Raw genomic sequence first — 24,109 nt, 5'->3', positions numbered from 1 at the left:
AAAAAAACCTTACTTATACACTAAAGAAAGTAAACATAAAATAGTCTCCCGCCTGACTCGCAAAAGACCCATGGCCTGATCCTGGCCAGCAGGAGCAGCTGGTATTAAGGAGCAGGGACCGGATGCAGCTGAGCTGCCAGCCTCCTAGATGTGGTTCCCTGGTGTCACGGTCTGGGTGAAGGATGGTGCAGAGCCGGTGTTCTGGCCAACATCCCGGTGGGGTCCCAGCCACTGCAGGATGTTACTGGCCTACTGTGATTCGGGCTCCAGCTGGCAGGAAAGCTTGTAGCTGCAGGACAGAGAGGTAGCTGTGAGGCCACCATGAGCCACACATCAGGTCCCCTCACAGTGCATGCCCAGCTGAAATCCTGGGTCCCCAGCGGTTCCCATGCAACAGGGCTTGATGCTGGCCGTGGAGTCACGGCCATAGGCTCTCTGTAGCTGGCCACAGGAGAGCCTCCTCTAGGCCACGTGGGGTGGCTGACATGTGTAATGTCAGTACTTTGGGAGGCCGTGTGGGGTGGATTGCTTGAGACCAGGACTTAGACCAGCCTGGACAACATCGTGAAACCCCATCTGTACCAGAACAACAACAGCAGAACAACAGGACATGGTGTCTGCACATGCTGTACCATATCCTGGGACATGGTGTACAGCGGTAGTCCCAGCTGCTTGGGAGGCTGACAAAGGGCTCGAGCCTATGAGGCAGACGTTGCAGTGAGCAGAGATGGCGACACTGCAGTGCAGCCTGGGCGCAGAGCTAGACCATGTTAAAAAAAAATGGAGAGCCTTCTCCCACCCTCTGCCCGTCTGCTAGGCCCTCACCTCTCCTTGTCACTGAGCTGCTCCAGTCTTTTGAAATAGGTGACAAATTTCTCAAGAGGCCGAAGCCTGTAATTCATGGCAGCCACTTGGAGCAGCTGCATTTCCTGCAGAACTCGGACCTCCTAGAGACAGAGGAGAGGTTGCTGACAGGGCCTGGGTGGAAGATGCTGAGGGGACCTTTGGTAAGCAGGGAGAAGGGGCTGATCCCTGGGGCAGTTTTCTGCAGGGGCCCCATGCAGCCCCCAGCCTGTTCTCAGAGTTGGATGTAAATATCCCCTCCTGCAGGAACTGGTTTTTGATCCAGTGCCTTTCCCACTCTCTCCACTGGGATAGATTTCCTCTTCCTGTGTGTGTCAACCCCTCCCAGTAAACCTAAGATGTAGAGGATGGAGCCAGGGAGTGTCCTGCCCAGGGTGGACTGTGAGGTCCACATCCACACCCTCCTCCAATGTTAGCGTCCCAGCTGCTCACCTTCCTCTTCTTGTTGATGTTGCCCTGGAAGGCAGACAGAATCCATCACAAAGGTCAATGGCCCACAACCAGCCCCACTCCACCCCTTCCCATGCTGTACTACTGCCAGGGACACCAGGGTCAGGGGATGTGCGCGTGACAGGACTTGGATCTGCCTCAGACTCCAGGTTCTAGAGTAGGGGTCATAGGAGCTGAGGCTCAGGGACACTGCCCCAACTTTTTCTGATGATAGACAGGGAAACTGAGGTCTCTTATAGAAAGAAAGCACACAGTGACCCTGGAACTGCCTGCCCTTGGAGAGGCTCAATTTCACTCTCCAATTATGGGTTACCCTGGGGAGTCACTGAGTCCAGCTCAGCCCACACCTCAGCAGCGTTACAGTCAGGCAGCTCTGCAGCTTCACCACTTAGGGATAGGGACTAGTGGCTGCCATGGAGCCTCCATCACGCAGAGGTGATGAGATGGGCCTGACACCCCCACCCGCAGGAGCAGCTGTGAGGCTTTCAGGAGAGGAGGTTTGCTTAGGGCTGAGATCTAAGGGCTCGATCCCGACCCTCTCCTCCCAAGCCTCAGGATCCTGGTTCCCAACCAACCTGCCCCAGGCTCACTCACATCCAGATCGTCCGGGATGGCCGAATCCAACCTCTGTAACACAGTTAGAAAATCCCCCAGGAAGGGGACTACACCCTGTGCCAAGGAGGGTTGGGGAGGTGGTGATGAGTATTGGCCATCAGATGGGGCTGCCCACTGTCCTGTCCCATGAAATCCCATCAGCCCCTGTCTGCCAGGACCCCCCTCCCTAGGTCTCCCGGATGGAGCAGCCAAAGACCCTCAGCTGCCTTTCCCTATTCTCTGCCTCCTCTATCCCAGCTGACCTCCAAGTCTAGTTGATCTCCAAGCACTCCTAGTTACCTCTGTGGTGGGATATTAACAAGTCACAAGGACCTGTGGTCCCAACCTTACCCTTCCCCACATCCACTCTGAGTCCAGCTTTCCCAGACCCTTGCTCTTGTCTCTCAAATGGAGGTTTTCCAGGCCCAGTGGCCACAAGAGGACAGGGCTGGGGAGGAAGCACCTGCTGTCTCGATGTGGAGGCCTCCAGCTGGCCGGGAAAGGAACCCTGTCCTGTGATCTCTTGTGATCCCTCTATGCCACAGGCTCACTCACCTTCTTCTGCCTCCGTAGCCTCATCTGGGCTCTCTGGTGGTTCCTCTCCTGGGTGGCCACCTTAAAGCTCCCCGCCTGCCAGGTGTCAGTGATGGAGACAGTGAGGCTCTCCTCCCTTCCCCCAGTTACAGCCCAGCCACCCCGCCCTTGGATCCCCAGGCACTGGTGTGAATCACCTGGCAAGGTGCTCATACCACTGGCCCAGCACCACACTCCCTGTGTGTGTCACCCAGTCATGCAGCCGGGCCTCCCTGAGACTGTTCCTCTTCTGTAAAGAGTGATCAAAACCACAGCTACTTCACAAGGCCTCCTTAGTACTGCTTCCTGTAGCTGTTGCCATTGTTCTCACCCTCATCCCTCTGAGGAAGAACCAGGCATGAGCACCAGCAAATTATTTTCTTTTCTTGACCCTCATTTCCATTCTGTGAGGGCTGCGCTACAGGCTCAGCATCCCTTCATTTTCCAGATGAGGAAGCGGAGACCCAGAGCAGGCAGTGACTCCCCAGGGACCCGAAAGAGAAGGCGCCTCCTCCCCATCCTGGCGGCTCTGTCTTGGCTGCCTTCACCCCATATCCCAGCACCACCACTCATCAGGGTCGTGTTCTCTGGAGTCTCTGAGTGTCTAGGTCTCCAGCCAGGCACAGTCGTGATGGGAAAGGGACAGGGCGGTTTAGGAGACCTGGTTAAGTGGCACCTGCCTATCTGAGCCCCACTGGAGTCTCTGCCACACAAACTGGGTTTGAGCCATGCGAAAGGTTTTGCCTCGCCAATGATCCCCCAGGGGAGTTCTGTGCACAGAACTCTCTTCCTCCACTCAGGAAGTGGCCTCCTGCGGTGCCATCTCTGACTGACATGGCAGGGTTTTCCAGAATCTTGGGTGGGGTGACAAGTTGTCTTCTCATTTGCATGGAATATTCTGAGATCTGGTCAGGGAGGATCCCCTAGGAATGCATGATGAATCCCCCAGTCATGAGCTTGTGTCACTGCTAACTGGTGACAGTCCTGTGACATGACCGTTTTAGGGTATCTGCAAAGGGCAGAGCGGGGAGTCCCAGGAAACACGTATGTCTGTCCTGAGCGTGCCCATTGGTACCCATAGCTGTGAGGTCCACTGGACTCCCTGGCACATGATCTTCCTTTGTTTTCGTTCCCCCTCTCCCCCAGTGTGGGCAGAGGCCTCCTGCCCGTGGAGATGCGCTACAGACAGAAGCAGCAGCAGAGGCCTGGCTTCCTCAGGAATTGCCGGCCAGTTTGTGGAAGGAAGAAAGTCCCACCTACCGTAACCATCCCCCAGCCTGGAGGAAGCTCCATGCCAGCAGCATGGACCAGCATGGGAGCCAGAACCCTGCTAATGCTGCAACTCATCACCCCGGCTCGGCAGCCCAGCAGCCGTTGCCACATCCCATTTCCAGGGCCTCCTACCCCCGTGCTGCCACGTGCCTGTGGACCACACACCTCTCTCCCTGTTGGCCCTAGGTAGGCATGGAGTAAATTTTTCAACTCCACTTTTAGTAGATGAGTCAAAACAAAACAAAATAACCGCTCCACACCAGGTCCAATGCCCTTCCAAACTCAGTCTTTCCTCTGACCCTTAAACACTTGTCCCGCATCTCCCAGACTCCACTGTACCTTGATCAGCAGGTCCCGCTTCACTGCAGTGTCTTTTTTGCAGAGTTGTTTTAGATATTTTGTGCTTTTGCTATGGACAGAGGAAAGAAAGAAGGGTAAATTTGTGAATAAGCGGAGAGATTTGTGAGTTCCCATCCAATCCCTTTTGTTTGAAAACCCAGAGAATCCCAACTTAGTGGGTGAGAGTTTCCAGTGGGGTCCTCTGTTGACAAGGTCTGCAGAGGACCAGGGTGGGACCTGTCATGCTCCTCCCCTGGCCCATCTCCACTTCACATGAGCCCCTGCGTGTTCACAGTTAGCTTCTAGCTGGACACAGTTCCACTGCTGGGTGCAAACACCTGAAAGCCTTCAGGTGGCTCCAGTCTGTTCCTGATGGTTAAAAATCCTTAGTCCTGAGTTGGAAATCCTTGCCTAGAAGTCCAGGGCAGCTTAGTGAGCACACCTACCAGCCCATCCCTGCTTCCAGTGTCCCTGGTCTCCAAGAACCTTTCAGAGTCGAGGGCACGTGGGGAGACCTATGGGTCCCTAGGTCAACCCTGGTGCTCCCGTGGAGGGAACCCTCCTCACCTGGACACTGCTGCCCACGTCTTGTGTAGCCAATGTATTGGGTTGCTGCACAGAGCAGAGACGATGGCGTGCACTGAGGAGAAGTTGTTGAGGCTTAGGCACTCCTGGAGAGGGAAGAGTGAGCTGTGAGGTCCAGAGTTGGAGCCCGACCCACTTCAGCCTCAGCCCCCTCTGCTGAGATCTCCCCTCCTGGTCGAAGCAAAGGCCCAGGGAGCCTCAGGAGGGCACACCTGGGGCCGAGTGAATGTCAGTCATCTAGGAGGATTGTAGTTTAACCCAAGGGAGAGCCCAGGTCGGAAGTGAGCAGCCCCCACTGGGCCATGGGTGTCAAGGGCAGTGAAGCTCTGGCAAGAAGGCCTAGGGGATGTGCAGGGCTCAGGCCAGAGATACAGATGCCAATCCTAAAGCTGATGGAGGAGAAGAGGCAGTTCCCCATTTTTAAAGAGGGAATCTTCAGGCCCAATCATAGCTTACCCTGGCCACCTTGATCCAGTGCTCCACCACCCTGGCCCTGTCCTGGGCCCTCATGCCGTGGTTCCCGAGGCAGGAGGTGGTGACGCAGTTGGCGAGCCTGTTGAAGTGTGCGATGGTGGCACGAACTGTGGGTGCCACGTGCTCATTCCCCTTCTTAGTTCGTCGGCCCCAGATGGAGCCCAAACATTCGTAGAGCTCCACCTTCTTGAACAGCTCCTTTGGGGGTAGGAGGAGAGTGTCACAGACAGAGCACACCCCAGCTCAGAGTTACCCACAGTCCCAGGCAGGGACTGAGCTCACAGTCATCCACGATCTCTCTCAGGAACTGAGCTGGAGCTCAAAAAGCTTTAAAATGGGCCTCAGACGTGTGGGAGTCCCTGGCTTTGATTTTCTGCCCACCGAGGGCCCTGAATGCATCATGTCGCAGAACCCAACAAGAGTGGGAAGAGAGAGTGACATTTTCTCCCAGGCCATCCACACTCCCAAGAACTAGAAGGTGGCTCAGACCTGCCGTCCTGAGGACTTATCTTCCTCCCATGCAATCATCCCTGTACGCCTTCTCTCCATACCGGTGCACTTTCCCTGTGGCAGCTGCAACTATGGGCTCTGTTTGGGTGTCTGCCATAGAATCTAGTATGCATCAGGCACCTAATAAGCGCTGAGGGTAGTGAGGCTCCTGAGCAGCTGGATGAGTGACCCATGGCCCTGCCTGCCCCTCATTGAGCACCGCCCTGCCCTGCTTTCTGTCCATCCCCTGTCTTTCAGTCTGTACAGTCCCTCTGTGCAGCTGGCACGGGCGATGTCCCATCTCTGCTGTCCACATGCAGACAGGGAAGACTTGTGGGTGAGGAAACTCATCCGGATCCCGTGGTTGGTAAGAAGTGGAGCTACAATTTGTCCCAGGGTATTGGCCCCTTCTCAGGGAGAGGCTGGTCTGAGACAGCTGGTGCCAGAGGCACGGCCTGCAAAGCCTAGTTGCTCACCACATCCGTAAGGGTCAGCTGCTCTGCCAGCAGCCTGGGAGGGAAGGTCGTGACATCAGGCAGCTCCTCAGTGGGTTGGTTGTTTACAGGACAGGGACAGGGGGACTCTGGGTTTGACTGTGGCTCTAGCACTGTCACTGGAGTGGACCCTTCGCCTGGTGCGGGTGCTGGTGGTGAATGTAGATATCCTGGTGCTTCCAGGGCTACACGTGACTTTGGCTCCAGAGCAGGCCCCAGGTCCGCCAGCAGTGGTGGTGCTGGCTCCAGGGCCGGCATTGTTAATGCCTGTGGCCCAGGATGTGGAGCAGGATCTGGAAAAGGAGAAAAGGTCACCCCACCAGTCACTTTTCACTGGGCTTTCCAAGCACAGAAGTGACTGAATGGAATTTAAGGGACTTGTAGCCCTAAAACACCACCCCTGGAAAGTCTTCCAGACTGCAAGCCACCTCACCATCTGGCTTGGTCTCATTGGGCTCCAGAGGCAACAACTGCCCTAGGACAAGTTCCTGGTGGTCCTCCACGCCCAGTCCAGGCCTGGTGAAGTTCCTGAAGGCCAGCTTTATCTGGAAAGATGACCGTTGCGGGGGCTGATAGCACAGTGAAGTATTTTCAAGGGGCCAGGTGAAGAAAACGCAGGTGATGGTTCTGGTGATGGAGTGGACAGCTGAGTCAGAGACCTGGCCTTCTCCCACACAACCCTCCAGGGCACCCTTGTGTGGTTCTGGGCCCCGATCTGTTGCAGCCTGTGTAGAGGACAGCCCCACCCTACCCCCAAGCCGTCAGTGGTGACCTGGAAGGGGCAGACCTGGCCATGCAGCAGGACTGTACAGACCCTTCTGTGCCCCAGCGTCCTACAGACATTCTCTTCCCAAAGGCCCTGGAGCACAGCACTGTGCACCTGGGCACTCAAGATGGCAGCTCCAGGGAGATTTGTGAGCAGGTTTGCTCATGAAGGCTCCAGCTCTGGGTCCCCTGGTCCTGGGGGAAGGAGGGTGGGGGCAGATACAGAGTGGAGGAGGACAGGGAGAGCTGGGACGCCATGGTGCTGGGGATGAGTCTCTCAGTGGTCAGCTGTGACCCCGGCCTCAGCTCTCCTTTGCAGGGCACCTAAGTCTCCATTTACAGAACTCACTATTTGCCTCTTGCGGGGGAAGTCCCCAGATGTCAGCCTTCTCATGGGAATTTTAAGAGGTATGTGCCCCAGGGCTCCTTGAGTGTCTCCCCAGCCAGAGTCCATTCTTTTCCCCCATGTTTTGTGGGTGAAAAGGCCCTTCGGAACCCTAAATCCACCCAGTGTATACTTGTTGCTGGGCTCTGTCCTTTAGTCAAAATCTGGGAGGATGCCACCATATGTAGAAGAGGCCATGAGGGTTTCACCTCTAACATTCTGTAGATATGACCTGGTTATTCTGTCTCCTGTGAGCGCCTGACTCTTAAGTAGAATCGAGGCCCAGGGATTGTCATCTGCTTTGTTTATGACATCATGCCAAGCCACAAGAAGAGCGGTGTACAAATGAGGTGTTTTGTATGTATGTGTTGAATGTGTGAACCCCATCCGTTGGATAACCTCCAACATGAGCATCTCCAGTTGTCTGTGGGCCTGCGGCTCCCTTTTCAGCACCAAGGGACCCCTCTTCTGTCTGTGTCAAGGAGAAAGACCAGCCAGAAGGAATCTCAGACATCCTGTACCAATGCCATGGTAGACTTGCTTTGCTATGTGTTTTTCCAGACAGCGAAGGATATGGGCCATTGAGGCAGAATGCTGAGAGCTGCTTCAGTGAAGGGGAAAAGTAATAAACATGAATCACAGCACCCGCAGCAGATTCTCCAGAGTTTTAGGCTCTAGGGACCCCTTTGTTTGCCATGTCTTAGATCATTCAGTCCCCACAAGAACCTTGTGAGGTTCAACTCCCTGTTCCGGAGAAGCCAACCGAGGCTCTGAGAGCTGCATCTTCAAGACACAGCCAGTAGGGCACAGAGGCACCTCCATGCCTTGGAGGGGATGGACACTCACCTTCTAATCAGCAGTTCCAAAAAGTGTGGCACGATGATAAAGTCCCAGGAGGGGCCCAGGCAGGTGGCATAGGAGGAGATGGGTTTAGTTAGCAAGGCTGGAACCAGGGAGTCCAACAGCTTCTCCTCTGTGCCGGGTTGGTAAGTTGACATCCTGCAGATCTCATTTTCATACTAGGTGGAAAAGGAGGGACATGGGAGTCAGTGGTAACACCATGAACCACCAGAGGATCGGGATCTGGAAGTCACACCAAGAAGCACCAGCCCTTCGGGGACTTGTGCATGTGGAGAACCTGATTGCCCATGGTGAAAAGGATTCTAGGCTTTCCAAGTAAAATTGTATGTGAGGATGGAGAAGTGATAAAATGATTCACGCCTTCAAGGCATCGTCACGATGTTTGTCAGCTGTGGGGCAATGGCGCCCTCTGTATCAACAGCCTACATGAAGAGCATCATCCCTTCAATCCTCAAAAATCACCCTCATGGTAGAGAAGAGACATGGGCTTTGGATGTCAAATGTCTGCTCAGCAGCACCCGGGTCAGAAGGGAGCACCTTCCACGGAGAGGACTGGATGAAATTCCCTCTAGGTCACCTGAGGCTCCACTTCTGATACGCAAGGGAAGGGCCTGGGGAGGCCTCATCCCCTCCTCATTTTAGCGACAGCACACAGGACAAGAGGGATATGATTGTTTTTGTTCCTTTAACATAAATGTGAGTCTGGAGAAACAGCTATGGCCATCCCAGCCCTGGCCAAGTGGAAAATTCCGGAAGACTCCTGGGTGGGAGAAAGTGCATCCCAAGGCCCAGGATTTGCCAGGCGACTCAGGGAAGAGAAAATGTAGGCAGTTAGTGAAGCCGTGAAAGGTTAAGCAAATGTATGTTTGAAAGGGGAAATGAAACAAGGTGATTTTCTCTGCCACCCAGACAGCAGACTGGCAAAAAGTTGAAAGCGTGTTAGTATTCAGGGGAGGCTGCATTCAGAGACGAAGGTACCTTCAGAGGCTGCTGGTGACCGTGTGACCAGCTGGAGTCCATTTGGAAAGTCAGCTGGCTAGAGCTGTTGAAACTTGCTATCCCCATATCTTTTCACCCAGATATCCTTTTCCCGGGTGTGTGTCTTCCACAGGGGATTTGTGTATTTTATGGGTTGAATTGTGTTCCCTCCCCCAAATGTAACTGTTTCTATTCTCAACACCAGAAAATGTGACTGTGTCTGGACACAGAGTTCTCCAAGAGGTAATTCAGGTGAAGTGAGTTCATTAGGGTGGCCCCTAATTTTATATGCCTGGGGTTCTTACAAGGAGAGGTGGTGAGCGCACAGAGACGTTGAAGAGAAGACCCTGTGCTGACCGAGATAGAAGTCAGCCATCTCCAAGGCAAGGAGAGAGGCCCAGAGAAACCACCCCAGGCTGACAGCTTGACGTTGGACTTCCAGTCTCCGGAATTGTGAGGAACCAGATTTCTGTGGTTAAGCCCTTCAGTGAGCGTGCATGTTATGGCAGCCCTGGCAAACTGCTCCAGCCTATTAGGACACACATAGGATTATGCTCCTTGCAGAACAGGTGCCTAGAAAGGGAATTTTATCATGACATGCTCCACCAGCATTGAGAGGCTGACCCCTGTGGAGCATGGCCTCCCTTAAGGACTATTACTGTGAGATGTGAGGGTGCAGCTCCTGCCTGATGGGGATGCAGGGATGAGTTTTGTGAGATGACACTTTAAAAACAGATCCATAAAGAAGCTTCACCTTCTTTTGTTGTAATCAATGTCCACCCCCACCTTACTTGTGTTAAAGTTTTGGATTTTAAGTCCTGGAGGAGGTCTGGCAGGGCAGTGGAGATGCTTGTTATCGGAGATACACTTACGGTGGGGAGTTAAAATGATAACGGTATGAGTATGTTGCTATTGTTACCATTATACTCAATTCTTGTGGCAACATGCTGAGATACTCCTGGCTTAGCATAAAGTGAAAACAGATGGAGTTTCTGTGATCTTCCTCTGATAGATGAAAGGGACTTTGCCTGTAACCAAGTTGCCACTGGAGACTAATGGCAGCCAGATTCCTTTGGAAGAGAACACTGGGCCACTCAAGTGGGAAATCCCTAGGACAGAGCTTAGTGAGTCCCCATATTCATGTCTGAGTCCTGGGCCCACCCTAGTTTTCTGGAGTCCCTCTGTGGAGACCCTTCTGTGCCCCGTCTCACCCCAGACCAGCATTGGCCGTGGTTGGTGGCGGTGGGCCCCTGCCCTTCTTTGAAGAAGTTGGAGAAATGGAATCCATCCAACAGCTCCTGTTTGATCTGCTGTGTGGAGCTCTGCAAAGAGAGTGCCCGAGAGCCGGGCCAAGAGGTGTCAGTGGCCTGCCTGGCTGACCCCACAGTGGCACACCCCCATTAAAACTCCTTCCTGGTGTCCCCATCCCCAACAGGATTTGGCACATAGGAGCATCTGCATAGACCTCCAACCAGAGAAGGTTGAGGTCTCCGGCAGATGAATTGGGATTCACATCTGAGTGGCAAACTGTGTCCTCGACACTGAACTTCCCATCCTGCCAGGCATGGTCTGGGCAGTGAACCTGACATACCTACCAGGCTCCAAACACCTGACAACCTACCTCCTCCTGTCCAGGGAGGGCCCCTCATCTCCTGTTTTCCCCAAACATATGGGGAGGGAATCGGTGCTACCCTGATGGGCACAGCTGAGACCTGGCCTGGACGGGCCTGCCCTGGGCCCTGTGTTACCTGTGGGTGCCTTCTGGCAAAGGGCCAGAGGCGTCGAGGGTGAGGGTTGAACCAATGTCTATATTCTCGAGAAAGACTCTCATTTTGGCCTCTTCTGCGACGAGGAGGTCGGCAGCACGTCGGGACACAGCAGGAGAACATATTGTTGTCCGGAGTGTCGCCCACCAAATGAACTGGAAATGGGGCTGTGTGTATAATATGGGTGCCTAGTTACCAGCATTCTAAGTTCTACTGGGGGTCTGTTAACAAGGAAGTGAGGTCACATCTTGTAGGTTCCATCCTGTAAGCTCCTCCTTTCCATAAGACCTACTCAAAGGCCCCTCTGGGTTTCTGGCCGCTCACCCTCCCCCGTCAACTCCTTTACCTGTTCACCATTATGCAGAAGTGTGCCCCTTCAGCACCTTGGGAAGACCTGGATATAACCAGGGTCCCAGGTTTGAGGAGCCAGTGCTGGGTCAAACAGCCTTTATCTTAGCAGTTGTGAGACCCTAGAGAACTCCTTTGGTGTTTTGGGCTCTCCCCACCTTGCACAAGGGAGTCATGCTAGCATCATAACCCTTCCTAGGGAACTCCTGAGGTGTGTTTGAGATAAATCTTAAAAAACTGATGGTGTGGTGGTCCCTGTAGATATTGCACATACTTCAAGATGGAAGAACTACAAGAAGGGGTGAGAGGTAGCATGGAATACAACTCCAGTGGGCCTGGGGTCCACAGTGTGGTCTGAGGAAAAGGCACTTCTCTGGGCTTCGTCTTTCATGCTGCAGTACTATACGAGGTTGAGATTAAATGAAATTCAGACATTCTCCTGCTCTGACATTGCACCTTCCAGTGCCTTCCCATTTTATTTAGACCCAAACCCTATGCCTCATCTCAGCCTAGGGTGGGCAGCCTCCACAAAGACAGCACTGAGGGGTTAGTGACTCCCTTCTGAATGATGGAGTAGGACACAGATGGTGGAATAGCACTTCTGGGCCAGTTCAGGCTATTTCAGCAAAGAACCGTAGCCTGGGGGAGCTCATCAAGAAGAGAATTGTGAGTTCTAGAGGCTGGAAGTTGGAGATCAGGGTACCAGCCTGGTCAGGTCTTAGTGTGGACACTTCTTCCCCATTCACTGAGCTTTTACAGATGCTGTCCTTTCCTTGGAGGACAGCTCAACTTTAGGAGCATGGGTGGACCTCCATTGAAAGCCCAGCTCCCACTTATAGCTTGGTGATCTTGAGGAAGTCATAGAGCATCCTTGTGCCTGTTTTCTCCTCTGAGAAATGGCGTTAGTGAGAATTGCTTCCCTTTTTAATCACAGAGAATAAAGCATGCAAAGAAGTTAACTCGGTGCCATTGAGCAGAGAGTGAGAGCCCAGCAAACCAGAGAGATCAGCTTGCCCACATCAGTGGTGAGGAGTGGGGAGAGTGGGTGAGGCTGGGGCAGGAAGCAGGCCAGCCTGCCAGAGCCCAGGAACAGGTGAAGGGCAAGAGTGAGCTCCTCACCCTGAATTCTCAGGAGACACAGACATGAAGGGGTTGTGGGGAACACAATCATCAGGGCTGCTCTCATTCCCCTGGTTCCCTCCATATCTGTCGTGGTCCCAAGGCCCCCTCTCCCTGTGTTTCCTCTCTGCCCTGCTTTCTTCCTGGCTGCCCTCCCAGGACTCATTTTTGGCCCTGGTCAGGTGGAGTCTTGAGGTAACTATAGGCCTGTTAATAACTCCTCTGAGGTTCAACCCACCGTTTGTTGAGACCTCTGAGCTTACTCAGAAACCACCTTCTGCTGGGATCTGAGAGAAGGCTGGAGGGAGCTGACAGTGCAATGGCAGTTTTCCCTGGGATGCTGCTCCAGGGCCCACTGGCAGGTATCTGCTGAATTCGAGCTTTCTTTTGGGTCTCTGGGGTTCTGAGGTGTGACTTTCCCTCTGAAGACAGGCTGAGCCCCTGGTGGGTGCCTTAGCCTCAGAAATGGGTCCCCCTGAGCTGTGAGCTGTTCTCTACTCTCAGTGTGCTAGGACACCTCACACCTCGCCCTGCCCATTCTGGCTTCTGAAGCTGACAGAGGGTCTGTAGAAATTGCTAGATACGAAAGGGCTACAAATAAGTCATAGGAAGTGTATTTACATAACTCAGTGGTTTTCAGCCATTACTATACATTTACTTCAGGAAAGGAGATATTTAAAAATGTTAATACCCTGTGTCACGCTGCAGAGATTTGGATTTATTTGATGGGGCAGAAAACAGGCATCTTTGGTTTTTTGTTTGTTTGTTTGATTGTAACAGGATCTTGTGCTGTGGCCCAGGTTGTAGCGCAGTGGCATGATCATGGGCACCGCAACCTTGACCTCCCAGGCTCAAGGAATCCTCCCTTCTCAGCCTCCCAAGTGGCTGGGACTATGGGCATGTACCACCATGCCATGCTAATTTTTGTGTTTTGTAGAGACAGGGTCTCTCCATTGCACTCAGGCTGGTCTTAAAGTCCTAACCTCAAGCTGTACTCCTGCCTCTGCCTCCCACAATGCTGAATTTATCTTTTTTTTTAATTAATTTATTATTATTATACTTTAAGTTGTAGGGTACATGTGCATAACGTGCAGGTTTGTTACATATGTATACTTGTGCCATGTTGGTGTGCTGCACCCATCAACTCGTCATTTACATCAGGTATAACTCCCAATGCAATCCCTCCCCCCTCCCCCCTCCCCATGATAGGCCCCGGTGTGTGATGTTCCCCTTCCTGAGTCCAGGTGATCTCATTGTTCAGTTCCCACCTATGAGTGAGAACATGCGGTATTTGGTTTTCTGTTCTTGTGATGGTTTGCTAAGAATGATGGTTTCCAGCTGCATCCATGTCCCTACAAAGGACACAAACTCATCCTTTTTTATGGCTGCATAGTATTCCATGGTATATATGTGCCACATTTTCTTAATCCAATCTGTCACTGATGGACATTCGGGTTGATTCCAAGTCTTTGCTATGTGAATAGTGCAAATTTATCTTTTTTTTTTTTTTTTTTTTTTTTTTTTGAGACGGAGTCTCACGCTGTTGCCCAGGCTGGAGTGCAGTGGCGCGATCTTGGCTCACTGCAAGCTCCGCCTCCCGGGTTCCCGCCATTCTCCTGCCTCAGCCTCCTGAGTAGCTGGGACTACAGGCGCCCGCCACCACGCCCGGCTAATTTTTTGTATTTTTAGTAGAGACGGGGTTTCACTGTGGTCTCGATCTCCTGACCTTGTGATCCGCCCGCCTCGGCCTCCCAAAGTGCTGGGATTACAGGCTTGAGCCACCGCGCCCGGCCGCAAATTTATCTTTTAAGATCTTCCCTAGTGCTTTGAATAGGCACCGAAGCAAAGAAGGCTTTGCTTGCAGAAGGCTTGTGGAACCCTGTTGAGGCTGCATCTTCTTCACAGCCATCAGATTGTTCCCTGAGGTGTCTGCTTAGCAGTGCACAGGCTATTTACATCAAGGGCTTTGGGGAGCTGTTGCGTTTGGGGGTTGGCTGGGGCATTTGTGTTGGCTGTGGGATCTGTCACAAACTGGTCCCATGGGACACCCAGTCTAGGATCCTCCTTCCCAGACCACCATCCTGTCTCTCACCACTCCTATGGCAGGAGGTCAAAGATCATGACCCTGTGGACAGAGGCATCCAGGTGCAAGACTGATGTTGGGTGAGTCATGTGGGCAGGGGCGAGGCACAGCTGCTTGCTGGAAGAGTGTTGGGAAGTGTTGGTCCACCAGCTGTCACGTCCTGCTGTTCTGCTGAATCCTAGTGATCCTCACTTGGAGTCTGGGTTTCAGAAGGGTGTGGCCCTGGGTTCTTGGCTGGCTAGGCTGGTATTTTTGCAGCCTCTTTTGGGCTCTTGTATGTGAGGCCTGACCTGAGTTGCTTCAGGAAACCTTTGCCCCTGAGGCTGCCTCCTTCTTAAGAGCAGAGCCTTTGTGTGGAGATCTGGCTGGCCTCCCTAGTGCCCAGCCTGTCCTGTCCTGTTATGTCTGGGTTTGAGGCTGTGTGGAGGGGTCTCTTCCCATAGAGGAGACAAGGTCAGTCGTGTGGGTCAGAGTGAAGCATGGCAATCCCAGCTGGCTGTGCCCGGCCTTTGACTGGAGGAGTCTGAGTATGACCAGGCCTGGGGAGCTGCCCTTCCTGGGAAACAGCTTGTCTCCTCCCCTATTGTAGAGTTTCTGGATGTGACCCAGAGTGTGCTGGGCCTCTGTAGGATGTGCTGGGTGTAGCCGTGTGATTCAGGGTGGGAAGTGCAGGGGATCATCTGCTCTGAGCCAGGTAAGGCCTGGACAGGACTGGGGCACCTGTCGAAGAAGTCGGTTCTGATGGGAGAGTAGGCATGGATAGGGAGGGGACAGGGTCACCAGGGCTGTGTGTCACCTGTTCTTGCTGCTTGGTCTGCCCTGGGAGTGATAACAGAGGTGGAGGCTGCTGTGGACCCACTTTGGCTTCCTGAAAGCCGGTGTTCATGTGGAGAGCAAGGCAGGTGGGGGACAAAGCTGGTCTCTGAGTTGTTGAGTGATCCTTTATATGTCTTTGTCCTTTTTCTCTCTGCTGTCCCCAATAGCTCTGCTGTACCAGTCCATTGACCAAGTAAGTCACTCAGAGCATCCTGGTCCTACGCACCAGTGTTAAGGCCCCTGAAGGGCCAGAGAGGGCTTAGGAGTTTCTCCGAAGACTGAGCCCGGGGTGGGAGGGCACCAGAGTCACTGAGAACAGACCATTTGAAAAGTCAGGCAGAGGGATCCTGGGCCCTGAGTATGCCTCCCTGGCCTGTGGTAACCATGCCAACAGGGCCAGGGCCTCAATAGAGCTTAGCTACTGAGCTTGACATTTGGCCAATTGCTCTCAGTGGAGGCAGGAACGTCCTGCTTCCCCAACCCCTGTCTTTCGGTCTCCAGTATCCTTGGAGCAGCTGCAGGGTGGGTAGAGGGGTGTCTCTCCCAGCTGCTTGGTGAGATGAGCCTCCACCTGGCTGCCTCTGCCAGGGGAAAAGAATAAAGACTGCAGCGGGGAGAAAAGCCAGCTGGGGCCCTTTTAGAGTCAACCCTGCTGCTCCGATTCTAATTTTCAGTTCAGATTTTGCAGGCATGAGTGTGGGTCCCTGAGGGCCTGCCCTTTGAATTCTTTCGGTGAGGACTGAGCATGCCCAGGGGCTTCTCATTTGAGTCCCAGAAGCACGGCCCCAAATTCACCACCTCATCCCTTCCCAGGACATGCTGAAGCGCACACCTGTGGACCACCCAGACTGCCTGCCACTACACGATGCCCTCCGCATCTCCCAGCACTTCTTTCTGTCATCAGTGAGGACATTGACCCCTCTGGACTGCAGTCACAATGGACTCCCAAGGGGCAGGTGAGCTCAGGGCCCAGCAAGGCCTCACACAGGTTGAGGAGCCCGGGGTGGACCAGATCCCCAGTTTCTTCTCTTACGGCACAGGTATCACTTTGCGCCCCTGGTCTCTGCAACCCTGATCCCCCATTCCCAGCCAAGGAGAAGTCTTTGGTCCTTGGTCACACTGATTTGATTCCCTGTGGCATTTTAAGCCCTAGGCCGAGAGCTTTGAGCCCAGTGTGTCAATAATTTTCCTAGGAATCCGGTGAGCCAGAAGAGGAGACAGGCCTGGAAAGTCTTTCCATGTCCATAACACAGTCTTTGAGCTGTGTCAGAGCTGGATTCTTTTCCTCGGGTGGGCTATCTGGAGACCCCAGGCATTGCTTCCCACACCAGGGAAGTCAGCCTGTGGGTACCTCATTCTTGATTGCAGACACCAGCCTCTGGCCAGCGTGACGCCATCAAGGTGACCCAGGAGGCTGAGGGAGCAGGAGATCTCAGCCGCTGTAGATTGGCCTGCACAAGCAAGAGTCAGGGAGTGAACCCCACAGAGGGAAAGGCTAGTACTAGAGGTGGCCAAGGCCATCCAGGTTGCTGGAGCATTTTACATGAGCTCCTGGATGTCAGACAGCAGTTTCCCTGGGGGCCCTTCTATATGCAAGGGTGTGGGTTAGCCCAGTGAGGGGAAGCAACACTCAGCATTAGAGGCACAGTTCACCCCTGTGGGTCGGCAGCCTGGCCCAAATCAAAGGCTTCCTGATGGATAGAGGTTGTTAAATGGCCCTTAGGAGTGAAGACTTTGTGAGCGAGGGGCGGGTCTGGAGAGTGTCTGATGGTGCACAGGGAGCTGTTGCTGTGCAGTTGCTAGTGCCAGTTTGCAAAACCATGGAATGTCACTAGTTTGTTTTGGTCTGGGGATATCTGCAAAATCTCTGGAAGACTTCGAGTAGCATCGGTTGTAGGTCATCTTAACTGTACGCCCTTAGTACACGCACCTACATATTGCAGTATACGTAGGTCACACGGTGTGTCATGGAGACAGGAAAGGCTGGGACAGATGGTCACAGCCCCAAAGAAGCCCTCCTGACTCTGAGGGTGGCTGAGCGGAAACTATGGAAATCCTCATGGATTGGAAACCATCCGGAGCCCAGGTGAGAGGCAGCTACAGGTCGTCCCAGGACACTTTTGCAGCCCCACCGAAGGCAGCCCGGGGTCTCCCATCCCCTGAGTGTTCTTTTTTAAATGTGTCCACCATAGATGAATTTGGATTTGGTTCCCTCGTTGGGTCTTGTTGTTGTGTATTTTTGTGTGAATGCCAATACCACATTGTCTGGATCACTAGAGCTCTTCTATGTCATTTGTAATCAGGGAGCATAATACATCCATGTACTTTGTATTTTCCAGTGGTGAGATTGCTAGATGACATAGTAGTTGTATTTTTAATTTGAGGAGGAACTGCCGGCTATTGCTCATAGTGCTCGACCTGGGAGGCAGAGATTGCACTGAGCCAAGATTGCACCACTCCATTCTAGCCTGGGCAGCAGAGCGAGACTCTCCAAAACAAAACAGAGGTTCTCTGTGACAATGACTGCATCAGCCCCTCAGGAGGGAGCGCTTCTCCAGGGCAAGGTGAGGAGAAGCCCAGTGATGGGATTGCTGCCCGGAGAGGAGTCAGTTCCAGTGGCGGGGGCCCTGGGCTTTGGCCAAGGACTGTGCATTGGCAGCTGCTCTGTCTCTCATAGCCCTTCCCAGCTGCACACGTCGTGAGTGTCAGTGTGCAGTCACAGGCCTGCCTCCTTTGGGCCACTTTCTGACCATGATTTTTGCCTGTGGGGCAGGGTAATTTCAGGATCTAACTTAATGCACTTGGATGTTCTTAGCCCCAGGAGGCAGCTCTTCTCATTCTAGCCTTTTGTTTTGTTTTGTTTTGTTTTTTTTGCTTTGTAGAAATGGGGTCTTCCAATGTTGACCAGGCTGGTCTCAAACTCCTGGGCTCAGGTGATCCTCACACCTTGGCCTCCCAGTGTGCTGGGATTACAGGCATGAGCCACTGTGCCATGGTAATTTTCTTACTACTAGTTTTTATAGAGCTAGGGTCTTGCTGTGTTGCCCAGGCTGGTCTCTAACTCCTGGCTGCAAGTCACTCTCCTGCCTCAGCCTTCCAGAATGCTGGGATTACATCCCCTTCTTACCTTCTCTGCCAGAAGAGCCCCCATAGTGTGTGAGTGCTGAGTCATGCAGTCTTCTGGGTGCTGAACGGGCTTTGCCGCTCTGGTCCTGGGCTCCGTATGTGGACGTGATCTGTGTGAATAGCTACTACACTTGGTATCATTACTACGGGCAACTGGCATTGATTCAGCTGCAGCTGGCCCCCAGTTTGAGAATTGGCGTAAGACTTATCGCAAGCCCATTATTCAGAGCGAGTACAGAGCGACAGAATTGTAGGGTTTCACCAGGTAAGCGGTGTTGAACTTTGTGATTGTGTGTTCTCTCTGGGCAGAGATGTCACTCGCCTCCCCCGGCCTGGCCTGTGGCCACTGCAGTGCTCCCCTTGCTTCACCTTTGGGCTCACCTCCCGCTACCCCGTCCGCGTTGCCTTCTTGCCAGCAGCCAGGCCTCTGCCCCACTCACTTGGTCCTCAAAAGTGGCCTCCTTACCGGCCTTGTTTCCAGACAGCCTCCTATCACCCATGCCCAAGTGGTCTTTCTAACTCCTGACCTCAAGTGATTTGCCTGCTTCAGCCTACCCAAATCCTGGGATTGTAGACGGGAGCCACCACGCCCAGCCTGTCCTCATTTTTTTATCCCTCTCATTTTTTTGTCTTCCTCTCCAAAGATAGATTGCTTTATCTTGTGGGTTTCTTTTTTCATGTGGATTCCTGAACCCTATCCAGCCCCTCGTTCTCTCCCCAGCCAGCTCACACTCATTTGTCACAGCTCCTGGGACTCCCGTTGACACATAAAGAACAGCCACCCACAGTGGACTGCGCCGTTCTGTTTGCACCCTTAAATTTATCGTGCTTACAGAATGCCACTTCTGCAAACTAGTCAAGTAGGGGGAAGTGGCTCATGGATATGCACCCTTGCTCATCCCCTTTGAAAAGGTAACCAGTTTTGATTTCTTTTTTCTTTGAGACAGAAGTTCATTCTTGTCACCCAGGCTGGAGTTCCGTGGCACAATCTTGACTCACTGCTACCTCTGCCTCCCAGTTCAAGCGATTCTCCTGCGTTGGCCTCCCAAGTAACTTGGATTACAGGTATGCACCACCACGTTCTCCTAATCTTTTTTTTTTTTTTTAGTAGAGATGAGGTTTCACCATGTTGGTCAGGCTGGTCTTGAACTTTTGACCTCAAGTGATCCACCTGCCTTGGCTTCCCAAAGTGCTGGAGTTACAGGCGTGGGCCACCATGCCTGGCCCCAGTTCTGAATTCTTAAGAACCTCTCAAGAGGTTCTAGGTCAGCATTGATAGACCTGGGTGCTGCAGGTGCTGGGTGTGGTGGCTCATACCTGGAATGCTAGTGCTTTGGGAGACCGAGATCAGAGGTTCTCTTGAGCCCAGGAGTTTGAGACCAGTCTGCACAACATAGACCCCATCTCTACAAAAAATTTAAGATTAGTTGCAGCCGGGCATGGTGGCTAACACCTGTAATCCCAGCATTTTGGGAGGCCGAGTTGGGTGGATCACGAGGTCAGGAGTTCGAGTCCAACCTGACCAACATGATGAAACCTCGTGTCTACTAAGAAAATACAGAAATTAGCTGGGTGTGGCGGTGTGCACCTGTAATCCCAGCTACTCAGGAGGCTGAAGCAGGAGAACTGCTTGAACCGGGGAGGCAGAGGTTATAGTGAGTCAACATCGTGCCACTTTACTCCAGCCTGGGTGACAGAGTGAGACTCCATCTCAAAAAAATAAGAAAAATAAAAAATAAAATTAGTTGGTTATGGTTGTGCTTGCCTGTAGTCCCAGCTACTTGGGACGCTGAGGTGGGAAGATTGTTTGAGCCCAGTAGGTCAAGGCTGCCGTCTGCCATGATTGCACCACTGCACTCCCACCTGGGGGACAGAGTGAGACCTTGTTTCAAAAAAGAAGCCTTGCAATGATAGAAATGTCCCTTATATGCACTGTGTGAAATGGTGGCCACTAGCTACATGTGGCTATTGAGGTCTTGATATATAACTAGAATAGCTGAATTTATTTAGTTTAATTGAAAAAAATTTTTTTTTTGAGACAGCCTCACTCTGTTGCCCAGGCTGGAGTGCAGTAGCATAATCACAGCTCACTGCTCAACCTCCTGGGCTCAAATGATCCTCCCTCCTCAGCCCCCCAAGTGGCTGGAACCATAGGCATGCGTCACCATGCCTGGCTAATATTTAAACTTTTTGTAGAGACTGGGTCTCACTGTGTTGCCTAGGCTGGTCTTGAACTCCTGGGCTCAAGTGATCCTCCTACCTTGACCTCCCAAAGTGCTGGGATTCCAGAGCTCAGCTGCCATGCCCAGCCTGGTTTAATTTCATTATACATACATACATACATACATTTATTTATTTAAGATAGGATCTCGCTCTGTTACCCAGGCCAGAGTGCAGTGATGCAAACACAGCTCACTGAAGCTTTGACCTCCGGGGCTCAAGCAGTCCTCCCACCTCAGCCTCCCAAGTAGCTAGGACCTCCGGTGTGTGCCACCATGTTTGGCTAATTTTCGTAGTTTTTGTAGAGATGGGGTCTTGCTATATTTCCCAGGCTGGTCTCGAACTTCTAGGCTCAAGCAGTCCTCCCACTTCGGCCTCCCAAAGTGCTGAGATGACAGGCATGAGCCATCATGCCTGGTCCCAAGGCATATTTTTACTTCTAGTGTAGTTCAGCCTTAAGACTATACCAGCAGATAGAGATGGAAAAGTAAGATGAATCGAATATCAAATTACATTTATAAATAAAGCAGTTACTAATTAATGACTTTCTTTCTTTCTTTCTTTTCTTTCTTTCCTTCTTTATTTCTTTCTTTTCTTTCTTTCTTTCAACAGAGTCTCGCTGTTGCCCATGCGGGAGTGTAGTGGCACAATCTCTGCTCACTGCAAGCTTCACCTCCCAGGTTCACGCCATTCTCCTGCCTTAGCCTCGTGGGACTACAGGCACTAACTACCATGTCCAGCTCATTTTTTGTATTTTTCGTAGAAATGGGGTTTCACCATGTTAGCCAGGATGGTCTCGATCTCCTGACCTCGTGATCTGCCCAGCCTCAACCTCCCAAAGTGCTGGGATTACAGGTGTGAGTCACCACACCTGGCCATGTTGGTTTTTTTTTAAACCTCCTTTTTTATTCTGGGTTAGACCATTCCCTGGCTGTCTTTACCCTAGCATCAGTGAGTCCTGCAGTCACTACAGCCCCCTGCGAAGTCAGATATTTTCATCACCATCAAGTGGATCTTCGTTTTTTATCTGACATTTACAATTCTGCCAGTTCTGACTCTTTAAATTCTCTTTGCGTTGAATTCCAGGATCCATCTCTGATGTTCAGTGAAGACAACCAGAACAGTCTGCTAGAGCAGTATCAGGGTCTGGATCAAAAACATAGAAAATACGTAGTTGGAGAGCTCATCTGGAATTTTGCCGATTTCATGACTAACCAGTGTAAGTGGCAGTTTGGCTCATGGGATAATGTACCCGTCCTCATTTTTTCAGGTTGCCTTGCCCTTTCTGGATATTTTGGTTGTAAGAATATTGGAAAGAAAGTGAAGGAAGCTGGTTTAATCCATGTAGTTGCGCTGAGGATTTCCTAGGTAAAAGAAGTGGTGTTTAGGAAGTAGGAAAGCAGTCAGGCCCCCGCTTCCCAAATACAGTCAAAAAGCAAACAGGAGAGTCTCCTACAGTGAGATGGAAATGGCTAGCTTGCCTTTTTCTTGTCTATTTCATAGCCAAGGAGGAAGGAAAAACTGGACCTCATTATGGATTTACTTTTGGGATGCACTGATTATTCCAGAGGAAGGTACAAAGTCTGAGAAGCTTAAGGTATTTCAGTGTGTTTTATATTACTCACTTGCAAAAAGCAGGCTCATCAAACACAGGTGAGTTTCAACGCATCTTGAATATGGTAGCATTTAAAAGTCTTCAGACCGGGCCTGGTGACTCATGCCTGTAATCCCAGCACTTTGGGAGGCCAAGGTGGGAGGATCCCTTGAAGCCAGGAGTTTGAGACCAGTCTGTTAAGCATAGCAAGACCCCATCTCTACAAAAAATAAGCACATTAGCTAGGTGTGGTGGTGTGTTCCTGTAGTTCCAGCTGCTTGGGAGGCTGAGGCAGGCGGATCATCCGAGCACAGGAGTCGGGGGCTGCAGTGAGCTGTGATTGCACCACTGCACCTGAACCTGGGTGACAGAGTGACACCTGTCTTAAAAAAAAAAATTTGTCTTCAAAGACCAGAAGATCTGTGCTGTCACATTGGGTGACTGAGGGGCTGCCAAATTTGCAATGAATGTTTCCCTTTTCTTCTTAGTTTATGGACTTACCATAAACTCAGGATGGCAGTTTGGTGGGTTGGAGAAGGATATGGTGATGGCGGGAGTTACAATACATTACTTATAGGGGAAGACAGGCTTTTGAAAGGTTAACGCTTAAAAGTGAGAATGGAAAAGGGATGAGTGAATGAACAAGATGAGGTGAGAGGGAAGAGGTAAAGGGAAAAGGAGAACGAGAAGCTCTTCTCTGCATGGCACCTGGGATGAATGGTTTCTGGGGACATCCCTGATGGCAATTTTGTGGAGAGGTGCAAAGATTTCTGTGGTAAGAAATGAGCTGTAGGCCCAGCGCAGTGGCTGACAGCTGTAATCCCAGCACTTTGGGAGGCCAAGGAGGGCGGATCACCTGAGGTCAGGAGTTCAAGACCAGCCTGGCCAACATGGAGAAACCTTGTCTCTTCTAAAAATATAAAAACCACCCGGGCATGGTGGCAAGTGCCTGTAATCCCAGCTACTCGGCGGGCTAAGGCATGAGAATCGCTTGAACCCAGGAGGTGGAGGTTGTAGTGAGGGAAGATCACGCCATTGCACTCCAGCCTGGGCAACAAGAGCAAAACTCCATTTCAAGGAAAAAAAAAAAAAAACCAAATACAAAAAACCAGGGGGCTGGGCGCAGTGGCTCATGCCTGTAATCCCAGCACTATGGGAGGTGGAGGTGGACAGATCACGAGGTCAGGAGTTTGAGACCAGCCTAGCCAACATGGTGAAACCCCATCTCTACTAAAAGGACAAAAATTGACTGGGCATGGTGGCGGATGCCGATAATCCCAGATACCTGGGAGGCTTGAACCCAGGAGGTGGAGGTTGCAGTGAGCTGAGATCGCACCACTGCACTCCAGCCTGGGCAACAGAGTGAGACTCCACATCAATAAAAAATAAGATTAAGTGAAGGAGGAGGAGAAGGAAGAGGAAGAAAAAGAAGAAGAAATAGCTAGGTGTGGTGGCTCAGGCCTGTAATCCCAGCAATTTGGGAGGTGGAGGAGGAGCCGGAGGAGGAAAGGAGGAAAAGGAAACAGCCAGGCCAGTCGTGGTGGTGGCTGGTGCCTGTGAGGAGGAGGAGGAGGAGGAGGAGGAGGAAAAAGAAATGGAGGAGGAGGAGAAACAAACAGCCAGGCCTTGTGTAGTGGCTCATGCCTGTGAGGAGGAGGAGGAGGACAAAGAAATGGAGGAAGAAAAAGAAAAGGAGGAGGAGAAAGAAATGGAGGAGGAGGAGGAGGAAAAAGAAATACAGGAGGAGGAGGAGGAAAAAGAAATGGAGGAGGAGGAGGAGGGAAAAGAAATTGAGGAGGGGGAGGAGGAGGAGGAGTTGGAGGAGGTGGAGTAGGAGGATGAGGAACTGGAGGAGGAGGAGGAGTTGGAGGAGGAGGAGGAGTTGGAGGAGGAGGAGTTGGAGGAGGAGGAATT

The 24,109-nt window shown here is 52.1% G+C and overlaps 2 pseudogenes across 1 annotated transcript in view; one reads left to right on the top strand and one right to left on the bottom strand.

The window, feature by feature from the left end:
- LOC100424995 (beta-glucuronidase-like) overlaps window positions 1-23,868 on the top strand; it is a 433,296-nt pseudogene extending 409,428 nt beyond the window's left edge. Inside the window, exons 12-14 of the transcript XR_013399454.1 lie at window positions 18,470-18,646; window positions 21,688-21,820; window positions 22,105-23,868. The product of XR_013399454.1 is annotated as a beta-glucuronidase-like (transcript). The remainder of the gene's footprint in view (window positions 1-18,469; window positions 18,647-21,687; window positions 21,821-22,104) is intronic.
- LOC114669820 (ral-GDS-related protein-like) lies at window positions 165-11,012 on the bottom strand (annotated as a pseudogene).
- Window positions 23,869-24,109: the final 241 nt, after the last annotated feature.

This window comes from Macaca mulatta, chromosome 10 (assembly GCF_049350105.2).
Source record: "Macaca mulatta isolate MMU2019108-1 chromosome 10, T2T-MMU8v2.0, whole genome shotgun sequence".
Taxonomy (NCBI): domain Eukaryota; kingdom Metazoa; phylum Chordata; class Mammalia; order Primates; family Cercopithecidae; genus Macaca; species Macaca mulatta.
This window is presented reverse-complemented; position numbering and strand designations above follow the sequence as displayed.